The following is a 20,637-nucleotide window of genomic DNA, read 5'->3' as shown; positions in this document are numbered from 1 at the left end:
ATTCTATGAGGTCAGTATTACCCTGATGTCAAAGCCAGACAAAAACACTCCTTGAAATGAAAATTACAGGTCAATGTCCCTCATGAAAAAGGATGCAAAAATCTTCAACAAAATATTAGTAAATAAAATCCAACAACATATGAAAAAGGATTACGCATTTTTACCAAGGAATGCAAGGTTGGTTTAACATCTGGAAATTGATCAATATAATATATAATATTACCAGGATAAAAGACAAACCTACGTGATCATCTCAACAGATGCAGCAAAACATTTGACAAGATCCAACACCTATTCATGATAAGAGCTCTCAACAAATGAGGACTAGAAGGGATTTTTTGCAACCTCTTAATGGCATTAAAAACAAAACAGAATGGCATATATCCAGAGAAAACTTGAAAAGGTACATACACCCCAATGTTCATAGCGGCACTATTTATAATAGCCAAGTCATGGAAGCAACCTAAGTGTCCATTGACAGATGAATGGATAAAGAAGATGTGGTGTATACATATAATGGAATATTACTCAGCCATAAAAAGAATGAAATAATGCCATTTGCAGTAAAATGGGTGGACCTGGCGATTATCATATTAAGTGAATAAGTCAGGCAGAGAAAGACAATTACCATATGCTATCACTTATATGTGGAATCTAAAAAAAATGACACAAATAAACTTATTTACAAAACAGAAATAGACTCACAGACAGAAAACAAACTTATGGTTAACAAAGGGGAAAGAAGGAAGAAGGATAAATTTGGAATTCAGGATTAACAGATATAGACTACTATGTATAAAATAGATAAACAACAAGGACCTAGAATATAGCACAGGTAACTATATTCAACTATATTCAATATCTTTTAATAACCTATATTGGAAAAGAATCTGAAAAATTATATATATATAATTATATATATGTATATATATATATTAATGAATCACTTTGCTGTATACCTGTAACATTGTAAATCAAGCATAAAAAAAAAATACACAGCAAGAGAACTTGTCACTAACATCATAGTGGTAAAAGATTGAGTGCTTTCTCCCTAAGAAAAGGAACAAGTAAGAATGTTCACTCCAAAACTTCTGTCAAACATTGTACTGGAGCTTCTAGTCAGTGCAATAATGCAGGAGTAAAAAATTAAGGGCATACAAACTGGGAAAAAAGAAAGTAAAATTGTCTTTATTGACAGACAATACGATCCTATATGTAGAAAATCATAAATATATTTTTTAAAAAACCTACTATAACTAATAAGCAAGTTTAGCAAGGTTGCAAGAAACAAGATCAATAAATTTAAAAAATCAACTGTATAAAGTACAAGCAATGCACAATCAGAAAATAAAATTAAGAAAACAATTCCAATCACAATAGTTTCAAAAACAATAAGATAATAAAGAATAAATTTAACAAAACAGGGGCAAATGGTCCTGAGAGAACTTTCTGGGTTGATGGAAATTTTTAGAAACATGTTGTACAACTATATATATTTACTAAAAATCACCAAACTGTGAACTCGCAATGATAAATTTTATGGTATGTTAACTATGCCTCAATAACACTGATTAAAAATGTATAGACAGAAAAAAGTATCTCTCTATTCTCATAAGAAATAGAAATATCTTTCTTTTCTCATAAAAATTATAAAATTGTCACATGATGAGGCAAAGATTATGCAGCAAAAATGCAAGGGAAAGTGTTTTAGAGGTTTGTTAGTCAATGAATAAATAAATAGATTTTTTGTCTGAACTTTGTAGTATTTTTTAGCATTAAAAGTGTTTTTCTCTAAATAAGTGTTTGTCTTATTTTTTTAATTTATAATTTGTATTGCTATTCTTTTTTAAAAATAAATTTATTTATTTATTTTTGGCTGTGTTGGGTCTCTGTTGCTGCACGCGGGCTTTCTCTAGCTGTGGCGAGCGGGGGTTACTCTTCGTTGCGGTGCGCGGGCTTCTCATTGCAGTGGCTTCTCTTATTGCAGAGCACGGGCTCTAGGTTTGCAGGCTTCAGTAGTTGTGGCTCGCAGGCTCAGTAGCTCCGTGGCAAGTGGGATCCTCCCAGACCAGGGATCGAACCCATGTCCCCTGCATCGGCAGGCGGACTCTCAACCACAGTGCCACCAGGGAAGTCTCTGTATTGCTTTTCTTAAAGGGGGCCCTAAAATTGTGTAAGTTTGAGTTTTAAAAAATCCACTTCTGCTCCTATTCCTGTTCCCTAGTCCCTTTCTCTACAGGGAACCACTTTTACTGGTTTATTATATAGGCATAGCTCAGAGGTAGTGTGGGTTCAGTTCCAGACCACCACAATAAAATGAATATCACAATAAAGCAAGTCACATAAAAAATTTTGTTTCCTGGTACATATAAAAATTATGCTTACACTGTACTATAATCTATTGTGTGCAGTAGCATTGCATCTAAAAAATGTATATACCTTAATTGAAAAATACTTTATTGCTGAAAAGTACTAACCATCATCTGAGCCTTCAGCAAGTTATAATCTTTTTGCTGGCGGAGGCTCTTGCCTTGATGTTGATGGTTGCTGACTGATCAGGGGGCTGGTTGCTGAAGGTTGGAGAGGCTGTGGAAATTTCTGAAATAAAACAACAGTGAAGCTTGCTGCATTGATTGACTCTTCCTTTCTTAAGCGATTTCTCTGTAGCATGCAATGTTGTTTGATAGCATTTTACTACAGTAGAACTTCTTTCAAGATTGGAGACAATCCTCTCAAACCCTGCCACTGCTTTGTCAACCAAGTTTATATAATGTTCTGAATTCTTTGCTGTCATTTCAGTAATCTTCACAGCATCTTCACTAGTTTCCATTTCAAGAAACCACTTTCTTTGTTCATCCGTAAGAAGCAACTCCCCATCCATTAAAGTTTTATCATGTGATTGCAGCAATGCAGTCACATCTTCAGGCTCCACTTCTGGTTCTCTTGCTATTTCCATCTCATCTGCAGTTACTGAAACCTTGATCCCCTTAAAATCACCCATGAGGGTTGGAACCAACTTCTTCCAAACTCCTGTTAATGTTGGTATTTTGACCTCTTCCCATGAATCATGAATGTTCTTAATGGCATCTAGAATGGTGAATCCTTTCCAGAAGGTTTTCAGTTTATTTCGCCCGGATCCATCAGAAGAATCAGTATATATGGCAGCTATAACCTCATGAAATGTATTTCTTAAATAATAGGACTTGAAAGTCAAACTTAATTCTTAATCCATGGGCTGCAGAATGGATGTCGTGTTAGCAGGGATGAAAACAACATTAATCTCATATATCTCCATCAGAGCTCTTGGGTGACCAGGTGCCTTGTCAATGAGCAGTAATATTTTGAAAGAAATCTTTTTTTTTCTGAGCAGTAGGTCTCAACAGTGGGCTTAAAATATTCAGTAAACCATGCTGTAAACAGATGTGCTGTCATCCAGGCTTTGATGTTCCATTAACAGAGCAAAGGCAGAGTAGATTTAGCATAATTCTGAAGGGCCCTAGGATTTTCAGAATGATAAATGAACATTGGCTTCAACTTCAAGTTACCAGCTGCATTAGCCCCTAACAAGAGACTCAGCCTGTCCTCTCAAGGAGGCATTGACTTCTCCTCTCTAGCTATGAAAGTTCTTCCAATATAAAGCTGTTTCATCTGCACTGAAAATCTGTCATTTAGTGTAGCCAGCATCATTAATGATCTGAGCTAGATCTTCTGGATAACTTGCTGCAGCTTCTATATCAGCACTTGCTGCTTCACCTTGCAGTTTTTTGTTTTGTTTTGTTTTGTTTTTGCAGAACACGGGCCTCTCACTGTTGTGGCCTCTCCCGTTGTGGAGCACAGGCTCCGGACACGCAGGCTCACGGGCCATGGCTCACGGGCCTAGGTGCTCCGCGGCATGTGGGATCCTCCTGGACCGGGGCACGAACCCGTGTCCCCTGCATCGGCAGGCGGACTCTCAACCACTGTGCCACCGGGGAAGCCCCACCTTGCAGTTTTATCTTATGGAGATGACTTCTTTCCTTAAACCTCATAAGCCAACCTCTGCTAGCTTCAAACTTTTTTTCTGCAGCTTCCTCACCTCTCTCAGCCTCCACAGAATTGAAGAGAGTTAGGGCTTTGCTCCAGATAAAGCTTTGGTTTAAGGGAATGTTGTGGCTGGTTTGATCTATACTGACTGCTAAAGCTTTCTTCATATCAGCAGTAAGGCTGCTTTGCTTTCTTATCACTTGTGTGTGCACTGGAGTAGCACTTTTAATTTCCTTCAAGAACTTTTCCTTTGCATCTAAAACTTGGCTAATTGTTCAGCAGAAGAGGGGGAGCTTTTGGCCTGTCTCAGTTTTTGACATGCCTTCCTCACGAAGCTGAATCATTTCTAGCTTTTGATTTAAAGTGAAAGACATGTGACTCTTCCTTTCACTTGAACACTTAAGACACCACTGTAGGGTTGTCAACTGGCCTAATTTCAATATTGCTGTGTCTCAGGAAATAGGGAGGCCTGAGCAGAGGGAAGGAGATGGGGAATGGCTGGTGGGTAGAGCACTCAGAACACACACAACATTCACCAGTTAAGTTTATTGTCTTATATGGGCATGATTCATGGCGCCTCAAAAAATTACAATAGTAACATCAAAAATCACTGATCACAGATCGCCATAATAAATATAATAACAATGAGAAGGGTTGAATATTGTGAAAATTACCAAAATGTGATGCAGAGACACAAGGTGAACAAATGCTGTTGGAAAAATGGTACAGATAGAGTTGCTCAATGCACGGTTGCCACAAACTCAATTTGGAAAAAACATAATATCTGTGAAGCACAATAAAGCAATGTGCAATAAAATGAGGTATGATGGTGTAGCCTTCTGGAGATAATCTAATTACTAAATAACAACATAATCTAATTTAATAATAATAACATAATAGACATTTTAGCATGACTAAGGGCCAGGCTGTGCTCTAAGGACTTTCCGTTTATTAAACCACTTAATCCTTACAGCGATTTTATGAGGCAGGTGCTATTCTTATCCCATTTTACAGATGAGGGTGCTGAGGCAACAGAAAGTATAGTAAATTTCCCACGGTGAGTTTTAAACCCGGACCATCTAGCTGCAGTTTTTACTTCTAATTACCACTCAAAATTGTCTCTCAATACATAATAATTGTTTTTTGGGGGGAGGGGTTGCTGGTGAGAGGGCAGTGGGAATGGTCTAAAGCACAGGTACAAAGAGCTGGGTTTTACACATGCTGTACACACTTTTCTATATTGCTCTTTTACGTCTCAACAATATGTCTTGAAGACAAGACTGGTTGCATAATTTTCTGGGCCCAGCACAAAATGGAAATGTGAGGCTCCTTCTTCAAAAATTATTAAGAATTTCAAGAAAGTGACAGCAGAGTATTAAATCAAGCATAGGGTTCCTTTAAACCCATGCCCATGAAGCCAGCCCTACATGAACCCAGTGCTTTTGCCTCTAGTTCTTGTCTTGATTATAGCTGCTTTCCACTGACTGATCATCAGCTGGTCATAGAACTAAGAGGTGCCACCTCTGTGCCACAACCTAGGGACATGTCAACTGTTCTGTTGTGACTGTCAACTTATGAAGGGAGAGGCATCAAGCGTGCCCATGCAACTCCTGCTATTGACTAAACGGGAAAACGAGAGTCTGGCTGCAGAAATATATGGATAGAGATCTAGAAATTAGAAAGCTGTAGTCTGGAGTTACCTTGCCTCTTATCTTTTGCTTTATTTTTAGCAAGGTAATTTGGGTCACTAATATTGATGAGGTCAACAGAGCTAGCACTAAATTCTTCCCCTCTGGCTGTTTCTGCCTACATCCGAATCAAAATTTTTCCCAGCCTGTACTTGTGGGTAAAACTTATCAAACCATTTTACCCAAATGACACTGAAAAATTGGATTGCTAGACTCTTTGTAGCATTTCACATCATTCGGATTTTTCCTTTCCTTGGTAGGGAAAAACAGGAATCACCCAAAGAGCTTCGGCTCATCTGACTGCCACTGATAAGATCAGGAAAGTTCGCTGAGTGAAGACCCTCCAGACATGTTTCTGACCTGTTGATGGAAGGTTTGTTTTGGCCTCATTTCTTCTGCCTTTCCCAGCTGATACCTATGGTGACCTAAGGAATTAGAGGCACTGACCAGACAAAGAACATCCAATTCAGAGTCACCCAAAAAGGTACAGGCAAGAGAAAAAAAGCCGAGAGGAAAATTTCCAGAACATTTCCATTTAGAAGCACGATGAAACTTGTTGACTAAGGTAGCCACGTTATCTAGGGCATGCATTTGACAATCTGGCACAGGTGACGAAACTGACAAACACACACAAGAAACTAGCACAACATTATCTGTAAATTGGTTGTGATTGAATACTTCATGTCATCAAGGGAATAGAGGCAATGAAAGAAAAGCCTTATTTCTCTGCAAAGAAAGGAATTTCTGTCAGAAAGAGACTAGGAAATAAAAGAGAAAAATGTCTTAAGAGAGATCACTATGCATTCTATAAAGTACACGTTGTAAAATGAAAAGGGAAAAGCAGCTTGATTCTGAAACCCTATTCAGTGTAATTTTGTGTAAACTGTTCTCTAAAGAGAGAGACTGAACCCTAATCAACCGGCATCTTCTTCCAGATGGCTCTAAGTGTGGCTTCATCTGTTTTTTAAGAGAGGGTGGGTATGATTCCTTACTATAAGGAAAGGCACATATTGAGACTCGATCAAAGGATTTTTCCAATACATATTTATAACTTAGCACTCTCAGAATGGTTTGTAAGGGTTTTCCCTTTCTCTATCTCTGCCTGGCATTTGTTGGCTCATCACTGCCCGGATGATGACATGCTTCAATTGAATTCTGATTCTTAAGTGGCTGCCAAGTCCATGATGTTTTTTTTTTTTCCCAGGACCCTTAATCAATACTTGTTGAATGAATGAAAATAAAGAGACTGCATCCCCATATCCAATGGCATACTAGCTGACAAAGTAGTAACTGCAGGAGGAAGACCAGGTTGTCATCTTCAACTGAAGGCAAGGAGTCTGAGTTACATCCTTTCCTACACAGAACAGAATGATGTGAACACGGCTGCAGGATTTTGACCCTATGGCACTTCCAGCTTCATGAGAAATTTCAGCGGTTTTTTTATAAACACAGTAACAGAGCTTTACCTAAAACAATGCCACTGTGCCAACAATGAAGTCGAAATTGCTGAAGAGATTCTGGGAGAAAGAATTCTTGAGAAAAGATTCCTAGTCATTGCACTTATTCATTCATTTGTTTGCTTATTCATCAAAGTAACTACTGTCTCAGCTATTGTGCTAAGTTCCTGAGGATATGCAGGTAAATAAAGTAACATATCCTGCTTGCCCTCAAGTTGACAATCTAGTAGGAATATTTCGGTTACAATAGTTTGATGAGGGTTATGATGCCACAGCATGTTATGGGAGCAAATTTTGGAGGATACTTAATCAGACTTGGAGAGCTGTAAAATATTTCCAGAGAAGAGACACAAAAGCATAGACCTGAAAAATGAGTATGATTTAGCCAGGCAAAAGCGGGGAAGGATCTTTCAGTAGAAGGGAACAGCATTTACAAAAGGTCAAAGGCAAGTCCAGGGAGAGGCATGCTGGGAACTAAAGGAAGTTCATGACAATTGGCGGTTGAGCTGGGGCGGTGGACGAGAGAGGCTAGGATTGGATTGGAAGGGTGTAGAGGACATCAAGAAAGCATACTGAGCGCTGGTTTGTGAAGCAAAAATAATCTCATTCTTTCACGTGTGGATTTTAGATGTGAGTTGAGGGTGTGTATATGTAGATGTTTAAAACATACCAAGAGAAATTCTCAAACTCCCTGCAATCTACCAACATTAAGAATTGAAGGTTAGCACAGGGAACTATACTTAATGTCTTGTAATCACCTATAATGGAAAAGAATCTGAGAAAGAATATATATATGTATATCATACATATATATATCAATATATAACTGAATCACTTTGCTGTACACTTGAAACTAACACAGCATTGTAACTTTAACTATACTTCATTAAAAATTAAACTATTAACTATACTTCATTAAACATTAAAAATAGAATAAAATGAAGAAATGAAGGTGAGCTAAATTTGTAATATATATAAATGTCAAATCACTATGCTATACACCAGAGACTAATATAATATTGTACATCAACTATACATCAGTAAAAAGAAAAAGAATTTATGATGCTACTGGGGGGGGAAACAAATGAAGACAATCTAAAGAAATTGGGAATCAAAATCATCTCTTTTGAATTCTAGAAATATTGAGATGAGGGAAATTCTGTCACAGATGAAAATTACAGTGTGTGCTTCCTGCTGCAATAGCAGCAGGTAGAACTTAGAAAGTTAGAGAAAGGTTGACCTCAAAGTTTCCTATCTTTCAGTAGATGTTTGAAAAATCTGAATTCCATCTGATATTATAAGATAATTACAGAGAATCATTTTCTCTTCAAAGTCAATAGGTTTGACTAATACATAATCTAAAGACTCTTCTAGGACTTTTGGAAAGTTCTCAGAAGACATTTGCAATTTTGGTGATGTAGAAATAAAGGCAGTGCCTATTTTAAAGTCATGGATACTTAAACGAATATGCTGAAACTAACATTAAATGCCAGGCTACTCATCATCATGCAGAAACATTGATGATATTTAATAATATTTTCTTCTTAGTATAATTTTGGTAGGATGATCATAAGCTTTTTGACAAGTTCCTTTCTGGACCCCAGTCAGGTAGACTCCAATTCCAGTCTTAATCAAAGTTGGGATTTGTTGGTCTCCAGAATATGAGAGCTACACAGCCAATTATAACTAAACAAACAAGCTAATTACATTAATAACTTGGAAAACCACTAATCTAGACAGTGGTTCCCAATCTCTGATCAGAAGACTCCTGGAGCTACAGCAAAAACATTTCAAATCCATGTGTTCCCCAAGCAATGTCTCTACATTATACACCTAATCTTATGCAAAAATTCATGCCATCTCTAACAATATATTCCAATATTATTATGTTTTAATAAACAGAAAGCATTTAAAGGTTACTAAATTTACGACAGTCTTTTGTCATATGTTCTCAAGCAACATATTCTAAAAGTACAACTATGAGATAACTTAAAATGTTTTTGCCTTAAGAAAGAATCCTCAGTCTGCAGAACAGAAGGCCTTTTGAGTTTTTTCTGCAAGTGAGTTATTTTTTTGTCGTTCTAATTTACAGGTCACTCATAAGCATATTATATACAACATTGTAAATAAATAGTTGAAGGATATAATTAAGCCCAGCAGAATTTTAGCTGGTCTGAGTAATGTGTCTATGTGCCGTCCTCCACCTACAGAGTCCCACAGAAGCTTTAGGGCTGTTCAAAAAAGGAGAACATATTACTTTATCTGCTAAGAAGTGCAAAACTATATCTTAATCTCAATGACAGCAACTTTCCTTAGTCTAATTTATCAGGTAATATTATCACTTTTTCACTGCATGGTGCTTTCATGCTGTTTTTAAAGATGGAATTATTCATGTGACTCATTGCAAGCTATCTCAAATCTTTTTGGAATTAGGTGAGGCATGAATAATAACAAACTAACTTGTAACGTTGTACTAGAAATAGATTGCATTATAAAGCCAGAGTTCTTAAAACTTCGTTTTCTTCTGAATAATGTGTCCCACTGGGCTGAAATCTTTGTCAGGTTGAGGAACTCTTCCATGCCAGGCAAATAAAGTTAGCTCAACACTTGTTGACCATTTCATATGTGCTACTTGGTCCTAGGAAACAAAGACAAATTAGAATCACGTGTCATATTCTTACTCTATATTCACTCAGAACATTGTGGAGGTGGACAGGAGGCGTCTTTGGTGGCTACGTCACAATCTGGCTTTTGTCTGAAGTGCTATAGAAGCAGAGAAAAGAGAGCAGTTCTTACGGCACTTGAGGAAGTACAGAGTGAACCAAGGAAGTTTTGCTTCATCAAAGAGACATTTGAGATGTCTAGGAGGATGAGCTGAATTTTACCCCGCAGAGAAGAGCAGTAGGTCACTCCAGAGAAAGGGATCAGGATACACAAAGGCACACTCCCAGTTTTCCTTCTACCCCTCGCTCTGTTTTATTAGTTCTTCCTCCCTGACCCATTCCTAAATAATGGGGGTTACTCAGAACTCTAGCCTGGGCCACTTATCATCTCACACTACACACAAATCTTAAGCAATTTCATCCACGCCCAGGGATGGCTTGATTCCCATCTTTACGTTGATGACAACTAAATATGTATCTCCAGCCCAGATCTGTCTGCTTAACTCCAGACGAATATAAGCAAAGCCTTCGCAACATCTCTTCTTTGGCAGCTCACAGATCTCTCAGACTCAACACGTTCGGGATTGAATTTGTCTCCTCATACCCATCCTGCTGCAATCTTCCCGTTTCAGTTACTGGCATTACGATCCCTCAGGCGCTCACGCCAAAAACCTGGGTGCCATCCATGACTCCTCCCTTTTTCTCACCCACAGGCTCCATCCAATACGTTGCCAAGTTCCGTCAAGACAGTCTCTGAAGTAGTTCATGAATGTATTTCCTTGCTCTGTCCCTATTGCTTCTACCTTACTCTTATGTCCCGAATTATGTCCTTAATCTCTATGTCCTAAATTACTGAGTAGGAACTAGCCAGCAGAAGGGGAGGTGGAGCGGATAGCATGCATTTGGGGTGCAGTGGAAATGGTACAGGCAGGAACAGAGGCTCATGGCTAAGGAATGGTACCAAGTTGGACTTGATGTTTTTTGTTGTCGGCAGTTACGGTGGGTCAAGCTCTCCGAAAACTCCAAAGTAAGAACAGCACACAGTACTCCTCTGCTGTGGGGTTTATCAGCAGTGCTCTTAGCAAGTTCATTTGTCTGAGGTTAAAATGATGCTCTGCGGTCACAAGACCAAGGATGTTGCTGGAGGCTCCCAACAGGTAGAAGGTGAAGTCCTCTCCTCCTGGTTTTGAACTCCAGGGGGACCTTATGACAAATATGTGAGGCTCCTGTCTCAAGGACTCAACCAAAACTGTATTAAGTTAATGAATGAATGAACAAACCATATTTGCTCATTTGAGAACTGTTGCTTTCTAGTTTTGGTCCATTTATCTTCGTGTTGAATGAATTTGTAAAAGTGTATCTTATAATAAAAAGGGTAACCCTATTTTTGTCACATTTGCGGCAAAAAAATTTTTCCTAGATTTGTGTATGTGTGTATTTGTGTCAGCAAACTTGTCTACGCGTTCTTTTTCTTTCACTTCCAGACACAGGACTCCTTGCTGCTTTGGTATATGCCCTGAGTCCTTGGAAGTCCCTAAATGGACCAGGGGCAAGAGAGAACCTGCCCAGAAGGGCACTCCGGATCAGAGGAAGACGTGTTTCAAGACGAAATACTGTAACTTAGGCAGGGATTTTCACTTGAATGTGAAACAATTCCACATTTTAAAACATATTTTTTCAAACACAACATGCACTCAGTTAACTGAATGTTTGGAATCAGTTTTTAGTATAACTCATTTCACTTGAGTATGTCTATTTTCAGAATGGCCATTGTGCCAAGGACAAGTTGATCAAGTGACTTCCCCTAAGTGTTTTGGCAATCCACCCTGATGACACACTGCCAGTTATCAAAAGCACAATCAAGTTCAGGAGAGCTGAAGCTGAAGCACACAGGGCCAACACCACTGGACTTTGAAAATGGACCCCAGTGTGCTAGACGAACCCTGTCTAATATCCGTCTGGATTCTCTCACTCAGTTAAAATAGGTATTTTTTATTATCATTAATCACAGTAAAGAATTTAAATGGTACAGAAGGTGGAAAAGAAAACTAATTTCCTACTCTAGTTCCCCAACACTCCCCATTACAATCTACATATTGTTCTGCTCCTTGTTTTTTTACTTAATAATATATGCTTTATGTATTTATGACATATAACAATAAGGTTATATAGCTAATTTTTATATCGCTAAATACTACAACATATTGGTAAGCCTCTAGCAAATATAAGAAGAGAGCACAAAAGCAAGGGAATATATCAGCGAAGGAACTCTAAATAGAAAGAAAATGTAAAGAATTTCAATTTTGTGGCACTCAGCTCCATAAAACTAGATCAAGTTGAAAGAGGAAATAAATGGATGATTTATTCCCAAGAAACCTGTAGATAATTTGTAAGGCTGCCATGGGACCATGGACTCAGACATCATTTTAAGTACAGGGTACACTAAGCCCACGCAGGTCCAGCTGACCTACTTAACAGAGTCACCCACGCTTACCTAATGTGATATTACACCTCTAATAAACTCATTGTGCTGTGTCTACTAAGCACCTAGCACTCAATATATTCTTGTGGAATGAAGGAATCCACCATGCAGAGTGAACCAGTAAGCAGCCTCAAGAACTTACTCCCTAAAACGCTCTCCTCTATGGAGACGTCTCCCACACCTCCTGTGACAGCCACCATCTTCAAGTTAGATGCTAAAACTTTAATTTAGCCCTCCTGTCATTAGAATTAGAGACAGGTTCTGATTTAGTGGGAGCTTAGTTAGGATTAAGCTAACTAAGGATTTAGCAGGATTTACTTGACTATCCTTATGCTCTCCTGCCCAAATTGACTGCAGGTAATTAAATCTATCCTGGTTACATCAGAACTCCATGGGTTGTAAATTTTCTCCTATCAATAAAGATTGATATTAACATCCCTTTGGAAGTGGGGGTGTCGTATAAGGACAGTGAAGCCCTTTGACTTTGATTTGGGATCAGGTAATTAAATGGTTCCCCTCCTCGTGCAGATATCTAAGTCAGAAGTATTTATTTTTGCATTGAATTTTAGTTTTGATATAGTCCTTAAGGTAGCTCCTAACGTATTTCACATGACAGAGTAAATATTGTTTTTATTGCCTTAAGATACTTAAGAGGACGATTAACTCAGTGTGAGGCTTTTTTCACTGGGAAGGAGAGGGGGATCACATAGTACCTAGCAAAAGGACCCTCAGTTTATTGGGGGTGTGAATAAACAAGAATGAAGGTAGAAACTGGATATCACTGGCTGAGAAAGCGTTTCATCAGATAAGGCAGGAAAAAATGGGATCATTACTCTGGTCAGAGCTCCACATCAGTAAAAACAAAAGAGAAAAAACATCTTCATCTCACTATTTCAAGGAGAGAAGTAGCCCTCTCTGAGTTTTATTATGTGGTTTAATTGATAGAGAGAACTGGAAATCAAGACATCTTGGTTCTGTTCCCATAATTTGAATGCTTTCATGCTGCTCTTTCTGACTTGATCAAAATATCCTCCATGTGCAGGGGCTTAAGAGCACAGCTCTGCAACCACCATTAGAGAACAAGCAATTCAAATAAGTCATTACACTTTAAGTACTTCTCAATTCAGAAATAAAGGAACTAAATGCGGGCAGGAGATTGAAAAGTCCATAATGATATCAGCTTAAATGTGGCTTCCGGAGTTATGTTGTAAAAAATCTGCAGTGTTCTCTTATTCAACAGCTACTTGGAAAATTGGGACCCACAGCACATAAGAAAATGCTGCTTATCATTGCCCAAGACTTGCTCCAGGGGCAGCTCATTTTACCCCATTTCCTTCTCTCTTGCCCTTGCCACCATGTTTGAAGTACCTGAGAAAGGGAGGGTTCTCCAGTATCAGATCATCGCACGTCTCCAACTACAACCTTGACCTCTAATGTCTTCAGGTCACTTAGATCTGCAATAACTAGAGAAGTGGTCCTCAGCTCTGGCTGTATATTAAGATCTCTTGAGGCAGTTAAAAAAATTACTGTTGCTCAGATCCTAATCCAGACCTGTTAAATCAGAATCTCTGGGATCAGAGGCTTGTTATTAGTATTTTTTAAATTTCCATATGGAATTCTAATGTGCAGCAGGAACAGAGATTGGATCCTGCCAAGAGGGATCAAGAGACATCCCCAAGCTCTCGACCCCAGGCTTTGTTTCTGAGACAGCAAGTGTCCAGGCGTGTGGAACCAGCCCTGCAGGGATATCTGGCTTCTTGGGGAAGCCTGGCTTGATGTTATGAATTTGAGGCCAGACTGAATGTAGAGACAAGTCCTACTTTACCTCTTCCCTTTTCCCAAGACTGGGATGGAAATAAATTGTTACCTCCAGACTCCCCTACATCAAAATTCAAAACCAAGCAGCAGGGTGGAGGCCTAAGAAATGTCTTAGAGAAACCACAGTTTAGCGTCAGCCATTGAATTTCAGACTAGTTCTTATAGATAGGATTCTCTGTGCTTGGCAACTTTCACATCTCATTTCATTGGCACATCAACCTCTTTGAGCTGGGGTTAGTAGCCCATTTTACAGATGAGGAAACAGAGGCAATTCAGAGCGCTTCAGTAATCAATATAAAATCACCCTTCTAGGAAGTGGCCAAATCAAGATTTAAGCTCCAGTCTTTCGGATTCTGAGGCCCATTTTTCCTATGAGCCTGCACGGCGGCCCTCACCATCCTGCCACGTTGTGGGCGAGCAGTCAGCAGCAGCTGTGAGCAGCAGGCAACCTGCTTTGTGACAGGTTGACATTATGACATTATGACCACCGTCTCCATTTTTGAGCACAGAGCTGGGCTTTCAGATACTCTGATGTTTTTAGCCCCAAAGTAAACCTCTCAAGACAATTTGAGAAGGCATAAAAGAGACACCTCTCACCCAACTCAGACTTAGGTTTTGCAAATTCAGCTCCCTGGGCCAATATATACGCTCTCAAATTGGTGACTCTTTTCTTCCTGAACCTGGGAAGAAAGGGAGGGATTCCAGGGAGAGAGGGGAGGGAAGCTCATGAGATTCTCTGGCACAGAAAAACTGCTTCCCTATACTCTACTCCCTGAAAAATGAAATAAATAAGGAAAGAGAGTTCTGAAGAGTTTGTAAGGAAATTAAGAATACCTGCTGTTTCACTGGGGGTTCCAATAATTAAAGATTGATTTATGGTCACAAACTCTTAAACGGATGGAGTTAAACTTTATTCTCATCTTATTCTGAGTTACTTTAATTATCGGAGAAAGGAAGTTTTACCTGGGGCCAATAAAGGAATGATTTCTGAATGGTGGCGGGCCTGGGTAAGATGTGCAGGACAGCCAGGACATGAAGTAATTGCAGGGAAAGATGAAAAATAATACATTTTCCTCTTTGATACATTTTTAAGACAAATAAGCACAATTCTAGATATGCAGCTGCCAGATTTGTGTTTCATACCTCGAATAGCTTTGATCATTACATGGGGGGATGTTTAAAAGTCCAGTGACAATGTCTGTTAGAATTTCATTCAATATTTATAGTACTGAATAAAATTGATTCAGTACTTATAGTACTATAATAGAATAGAATAGATCAAGATGGGAGAAAAAACAAATCTAGCCTGCTCTGTAACCTGCCTGGCCTGCTCAGTTAGGGCTTGGATTCCAACTGGTGGGCTGCAAAATTAGGAGGCTTAGCCCTTGGGCAGTCAGGTAAGGTCAGAGGTGGCCCAAATCCTTGAGTAAGTCACTTGTAGCATAGAGGATCCTCAACTATGTTTCAAATACTCTTAAGTTTGTGATACAAATATTCTTATTTTCTTGGAGTAGCATCATGTGAAAAATATTTGGAAGCCCTCTAGACAGGAACCAAGAGCTAATGTAAAATTGAAGATTTCTACCGCACATGGCCCAACCCAGAGTTAAAGTATCCAGATTTGTTAGGGCAACTTAGATCCCAGTTTCCCCACCATTTGGTTTCTGCTCCCAGCCCCAAAGTGAAGAAATCCTGCTGCTCTATTAAACCAGACATTCCCCAGGAGGAGAAATATGCATGTGTAAGTCCCAACCTTTTCCCAGTATTTCTACAGGCAGGCAAGAAAGGGCGGCCATACAAAATCCATGGAATTTCTATGTTCAACACCACGCCCATGGAATATTCAATATTCATGAAGTCTCTATATTTAATAGGTGAATAACAAATGCTATTGTATCTTATTTTTAAGATTTGATCTGAAAGAAAACAGAGAAAATCTAAATATTTTTTAAAGCAGAGTACATTGTAGGGGGAAATATATATATATATATATATATATATATATATATATATACACATAAACTCAAATATATATCACATATTTGGCAATAAATATATATAGTCAATTATATATATATATATAAATATATATATATATATATATATATATATATATATATATACATTTGACAATTAGGATAAGTACAAATATTTGAAGAAATAAAATGCCTTTGAATGTTCACCCTATTACATACCCTGGCAAATAAACATAAAGGCAACTATTTAAGTATAAGCATCAAGGCCTATGGTGAGTAGAATGCATGACATTCTAGGATTACAATGATAATTCTACTTTTACAAAATTGAACCATATGGCATTGTTAGCTCTAAGTGCCTTTCCTTTGGAGGTTATATAAAAGACTGATGGTATATTGAATGACCTTTAATTATTCAGTTTCCTTCTAAGGATACTGATCTGTATTCTAGATCCAACTGTGGATCAGAGACGAAGTAAGAGAAACTCAAAGAGAAGACTGGCGGAGGAACAAATAGTTGAAACACACAAGCACCTGATCTGTTTCCTTCGGACAATTCCTTGCAGTCTTTAAGGCATATATATATTCATCTTCCCTCCCATCTCTTTCAAAATTAGCAAGTCTAATAAAAACACCAGATGTCAATGGCAAATTTGAATTTTAAATTTCGAAGGGCTCTGAATGCTGCCGCTAAGAAGCAGGTAGCAACTGGAGAGCAGAGTATCATTTTCCGAAAACATAACCCACCTCCTGCACACAAACTTTGGGCTTTGCAACAGGAGGTTAGCGACATGGCAGCCTGGGAGCTGCGTCTGCGACTGCTTTCTACACAAGGTGGATGTGAGGGTAGCTCAGCGTTTCTGAAACCCAGCATCCTGGCACGGTGAGCGCTGCCCTGGGGCCTCACGTAAGTGTCAAGAAGGGTTCTCTGTTCTCTCCAGAAAGTATGAGCTATAGGCTCGACCAAGTACAAAGAACATCTTGATTTAACAAGTAGCTGCTAAGGCAGACTGTCATATTCAACATTGAGAACCACAGCCTGATCAGCCGGCACGAACCCCCCTGGTTCCACCAGAGGTATGTTGTGAAGCTGGCCGAACATGCTTGTTGCATAAGCCCAACTTCACACACTGGCATTTACACCAGAGGGGATTCTACCCCATCTTCCACAAAACAAAAAAAAGCATTCTTAAATGTGGGAGGTATTGCCAGAGATGATGTTTCTAAGACCAGGGACAGATGGTAAAGAAAGGCAAGTTTGGAATTTATGGAGCGGCTGCACTAGAACAATGTTTTCAAGTTCAACCTAAGGTCAATAGAGTTTGCTAGATATGAGAAACATGGAAATAAATGTTCTTTCTCTTTTCCAAGTGATTTGAGGAAAATATTCACTCTGAGAAAGCACTTCCTTATGCTTCTCGAGATGAAAAGAAGGTTTCTATTTATGTAGTATCCAAATGTCCTGGTGAGAAGCAAAACTTACTTGTCAAAGACACTGAACTTACCCACCCAAATTGACTCATCCACAGTCTCAGATGTACTATGCAGTCCAGAATCTTTAAAAAGGAAAATCACGTATTTTGTTGCTGTTTCTTCCCAGATAGTACTTATTCTGACTTTTTTTTCCTACTTCACTATGTTCTTTTTAAAAGCTTTTTGGTTTACTACTAATTTCCCCTTTTTCAGGCTCAGTTGTACAATATGGTGTGTGTGTTGGCTTGTAATTTTGGAGCTGAATTTATGGGCCTGCCATAGTTCAAAAGATATTCTATTTTTGTTTGTTTTATTTTTGCCTGGGCTTGATATGTTTTATGAGGTTCTCTCCTATAGTACGGGCATTCATAGCTGGCATAACCAAAATTCTATCTCTTATTTAATATTTCTTCAAAGTTTCAAACTGAAGTCTTTTCTTTTGTGTGATGCTGGAGCTTGTTGTGTTGTGTTTGTTTTTTTTTTTAATATCTGGAAACATTCCCTTCCACATCAGAAACTTAAGTTTGCAGGAAATCCCTTTGGGAGTCTTTAAATGTGTGTCTCAAGGGCAGAGAGGAGAGACAGCCAGCATTGGACCTCCTGTCCACTGAGTCCCAGAGTCCCTGTGTACAGCTGTAGGGGACAGGATGAGGTTGGCCTGGGGAGACAGAGGGTCTGGTTCTCTCCCTCTGCTGCACTTACCTGCCTGATTTCCTCGTTTTGCTCAAGTGAGGTGCTGCCTCATTGCTCCCATTAGTAAACAGACAGTTCTTTCTATGCTTCTCACTTTCACAGTAAAAACTGAGCCAGGCTGCTCGTACTGGGATATCTTGTACAGGCTGACTTGATGCGCCAAAGAAAATTTGAAAACAGGACAAAACCTTCAAGAGGTTTGGAGAAACACAGGACAGCTCAGAATGATGGGTGCCTGCATCAGCCCACGGAATAAACATCCTGACAAACCACTCCACCCAAAGGAAGCTATAAAAATCTTAATGGTTCCTCAGGAGACCTTAGATCTAGCCTGGCTCTGCCTCTAACTAGCTGTACGACTCTGCACAGGTGGCTTCTCCAGGACTGGTTTTCAGATAAGCCAGAGATGAAAGGAACAAGGAATCTTCAAGCCCAACTTTTACTCTCTCTAGTGTGTAAAAGGAAGGTTGGAGTAGTCAAGTGACCTGCCAAGTTCATGGTTAGTCAGACACAGGTCTCCTGACTATCGATAAAAAAAATTTTATTTTCATTGCATCATACAGGTTCTCTCACCTGTACAACTTGAGTGTGTGGGGGGTAGGGGGTGGGTGACAATTGCTAATGTTTCTGGAAGTTTTCATGCTCCAAAAGTCCATGACTGCAGGAAGCTGGGTTCAGGGCATGTAGGAAACAGGTTCAGAGCAATGATTTCTCATTCCTCTGTCTTTTCTTCCTTTGTCTCTGCCTTCCCCCAACCTCATCTCTCCACACCACATCACTAATTTCTTTTCTCTCCCTATGTCCCTTCTGTTCTGGATTCAGAATTTGGAATCAGGAGTTAGAGTGTATTTTGCACAGTTTTATTTCTTTTGGAGGAAAAGTACCAGAAATAACAAACTGGTAAATAAAAATTATGCCTCTTCAAAGAGAAAGTATTTCCAACAATGTTTTTAGAGAGATGGAATTGGAGGGAAAAAAAGATTTTGTTTTATATTTTGGGTTTCAGAGTCTTAACCGTTTTTATAAAAGGGCACCAGAGAGAGAAGTTGCGATGCCAGCTTCTGGAAAAATGCAGCATTCTAATTCGAGTGTTGTCTGAGAAAAAGATAAAGCAGGGAGTACTCATTGTACTAATGGGAAAAAGATGAATGACACCTAAATGGGTTTTCTTTGCATCACAGACCATGGTTAAGTGTTTTACATGCATTTGTCACTGCTATTAATGTAATCACATAAAACTTTCTCTTGTTCTCAAGTGCTTTTAAAGTGAGCTATTTGAGCTTTTGATTCTGCAAGGTTTTCCTCCTCTTTCAAAATTAGCAAAGGTAATATGTAAGCCCTGGAACTTTTTTTTTTTTTTTCCACGCAAGAGCAGAAGTAAAGAAAAGAGTACGGTAGCTCTTTGGGTAAATTGGGAAGTGCAGGCGTTACTTTTCAAGGGCTGTTCCCTGTAATTGTAATAAAAATATCCTCAGAGGATCGTAAAAGATATTGCAAGTATTTTCTGTATTATATAATATTAATGTCGGGTCATCTACACAGGCCTTCTGCATGAGTGTTCTCTCCCTACTGCGTTTTCCTTCTGACTCAGGAGCTCACAGCTTTCTTAAGGAGGCACCTCAAATCCCAGTGGCACCCCGCCCAGCAGGGGACCATTGGGGTGGGGACAGGGCAGTCATAGGCCTTGCTGTGGTGCTGGTTTCTGTGGCCCATGAAGTTACAACTAGGGTTGGCTTTTTGCAGGATAGCGAAAAACTCTTCCTTGACCCTTCATGGCATACCTGTCCCAACACTCAGGAGTGGAAAGGGGACCTGCCTCCTTTTTTCCTTCAACCAGTAAGACCTGGATTTGACATTTGTCTTTGTCATTTCCTGTCATGGTGGCCTTGAGCAAACTATTTACTCTCTGGAAGCCTCAAGGCCTCATATAACACCCACTTTACAGGGCTCCACGAGGTGACGCGTGGAAAGCACTGAGCACCTGAGCTCACTTACTGATTCATGTTTGTTTTGTCCACCATTCTATCAGAGGGCCACGAAGTTACCAAAACTGCCATTGAAAGCCCTTCAGAATTTCTTACCCTGTCATAGTCCAGAAGAAGCGAGCTCATTTTTGTTCTGTTTTGTTTTAACTTAATAAATTTTTTAAAAATATAAATTAATAGAATTTATTTTTTTAAAGCAGTTTTAGGCATACAGAAAAGCTGAGCAGAAAGTACAGAGAGATCTCATTTATTCTCCACTCCACCCACACTCCCCAAAGTTTCTCCTGCCATTAACAACTTGCATTACTCTGGTATATGTGTTGCAATTAATGAGCCAATATTGATATATTATTCTTCACTAAATTGCATGGTTTACATT

The 20,637-nt window shown here is 39.1% G+C and overlaps 1 pseudogene; it reads right to left on the bottom strand.

Moving 5' to 3' along the window:
* Window positions 1–2,472: 2,472 nt before the first annotated feature.
* LOC138413876 (tigger transposable element-derived protein 1-like) lies at window positions 2,473–12,513 on the bottom strand (annotated as a pseudogene).
* Between the last annotated feature and the right edge of the window lie 8,124 nt (window positions 12,514–20,637).

The sequence above is a fragment of the Delphinus delphis genome, chromosome 18, assembly GCF_949987515.2.
Source record: "Delphinus delphis chromosome 18, mDelDel1.2, whole genome shotgun sequence".
Lineage (NCBI taxonomy): Eukaryota > Metazoa > Chordata > Mammalia > Artiodactyla > Delphinidae > Delphinus > Delphinus delphis.
Note: the sequence above shows the minus strand (reverse complement) of the source record. Positions and strands in the feature narration are given on the sequence as shown.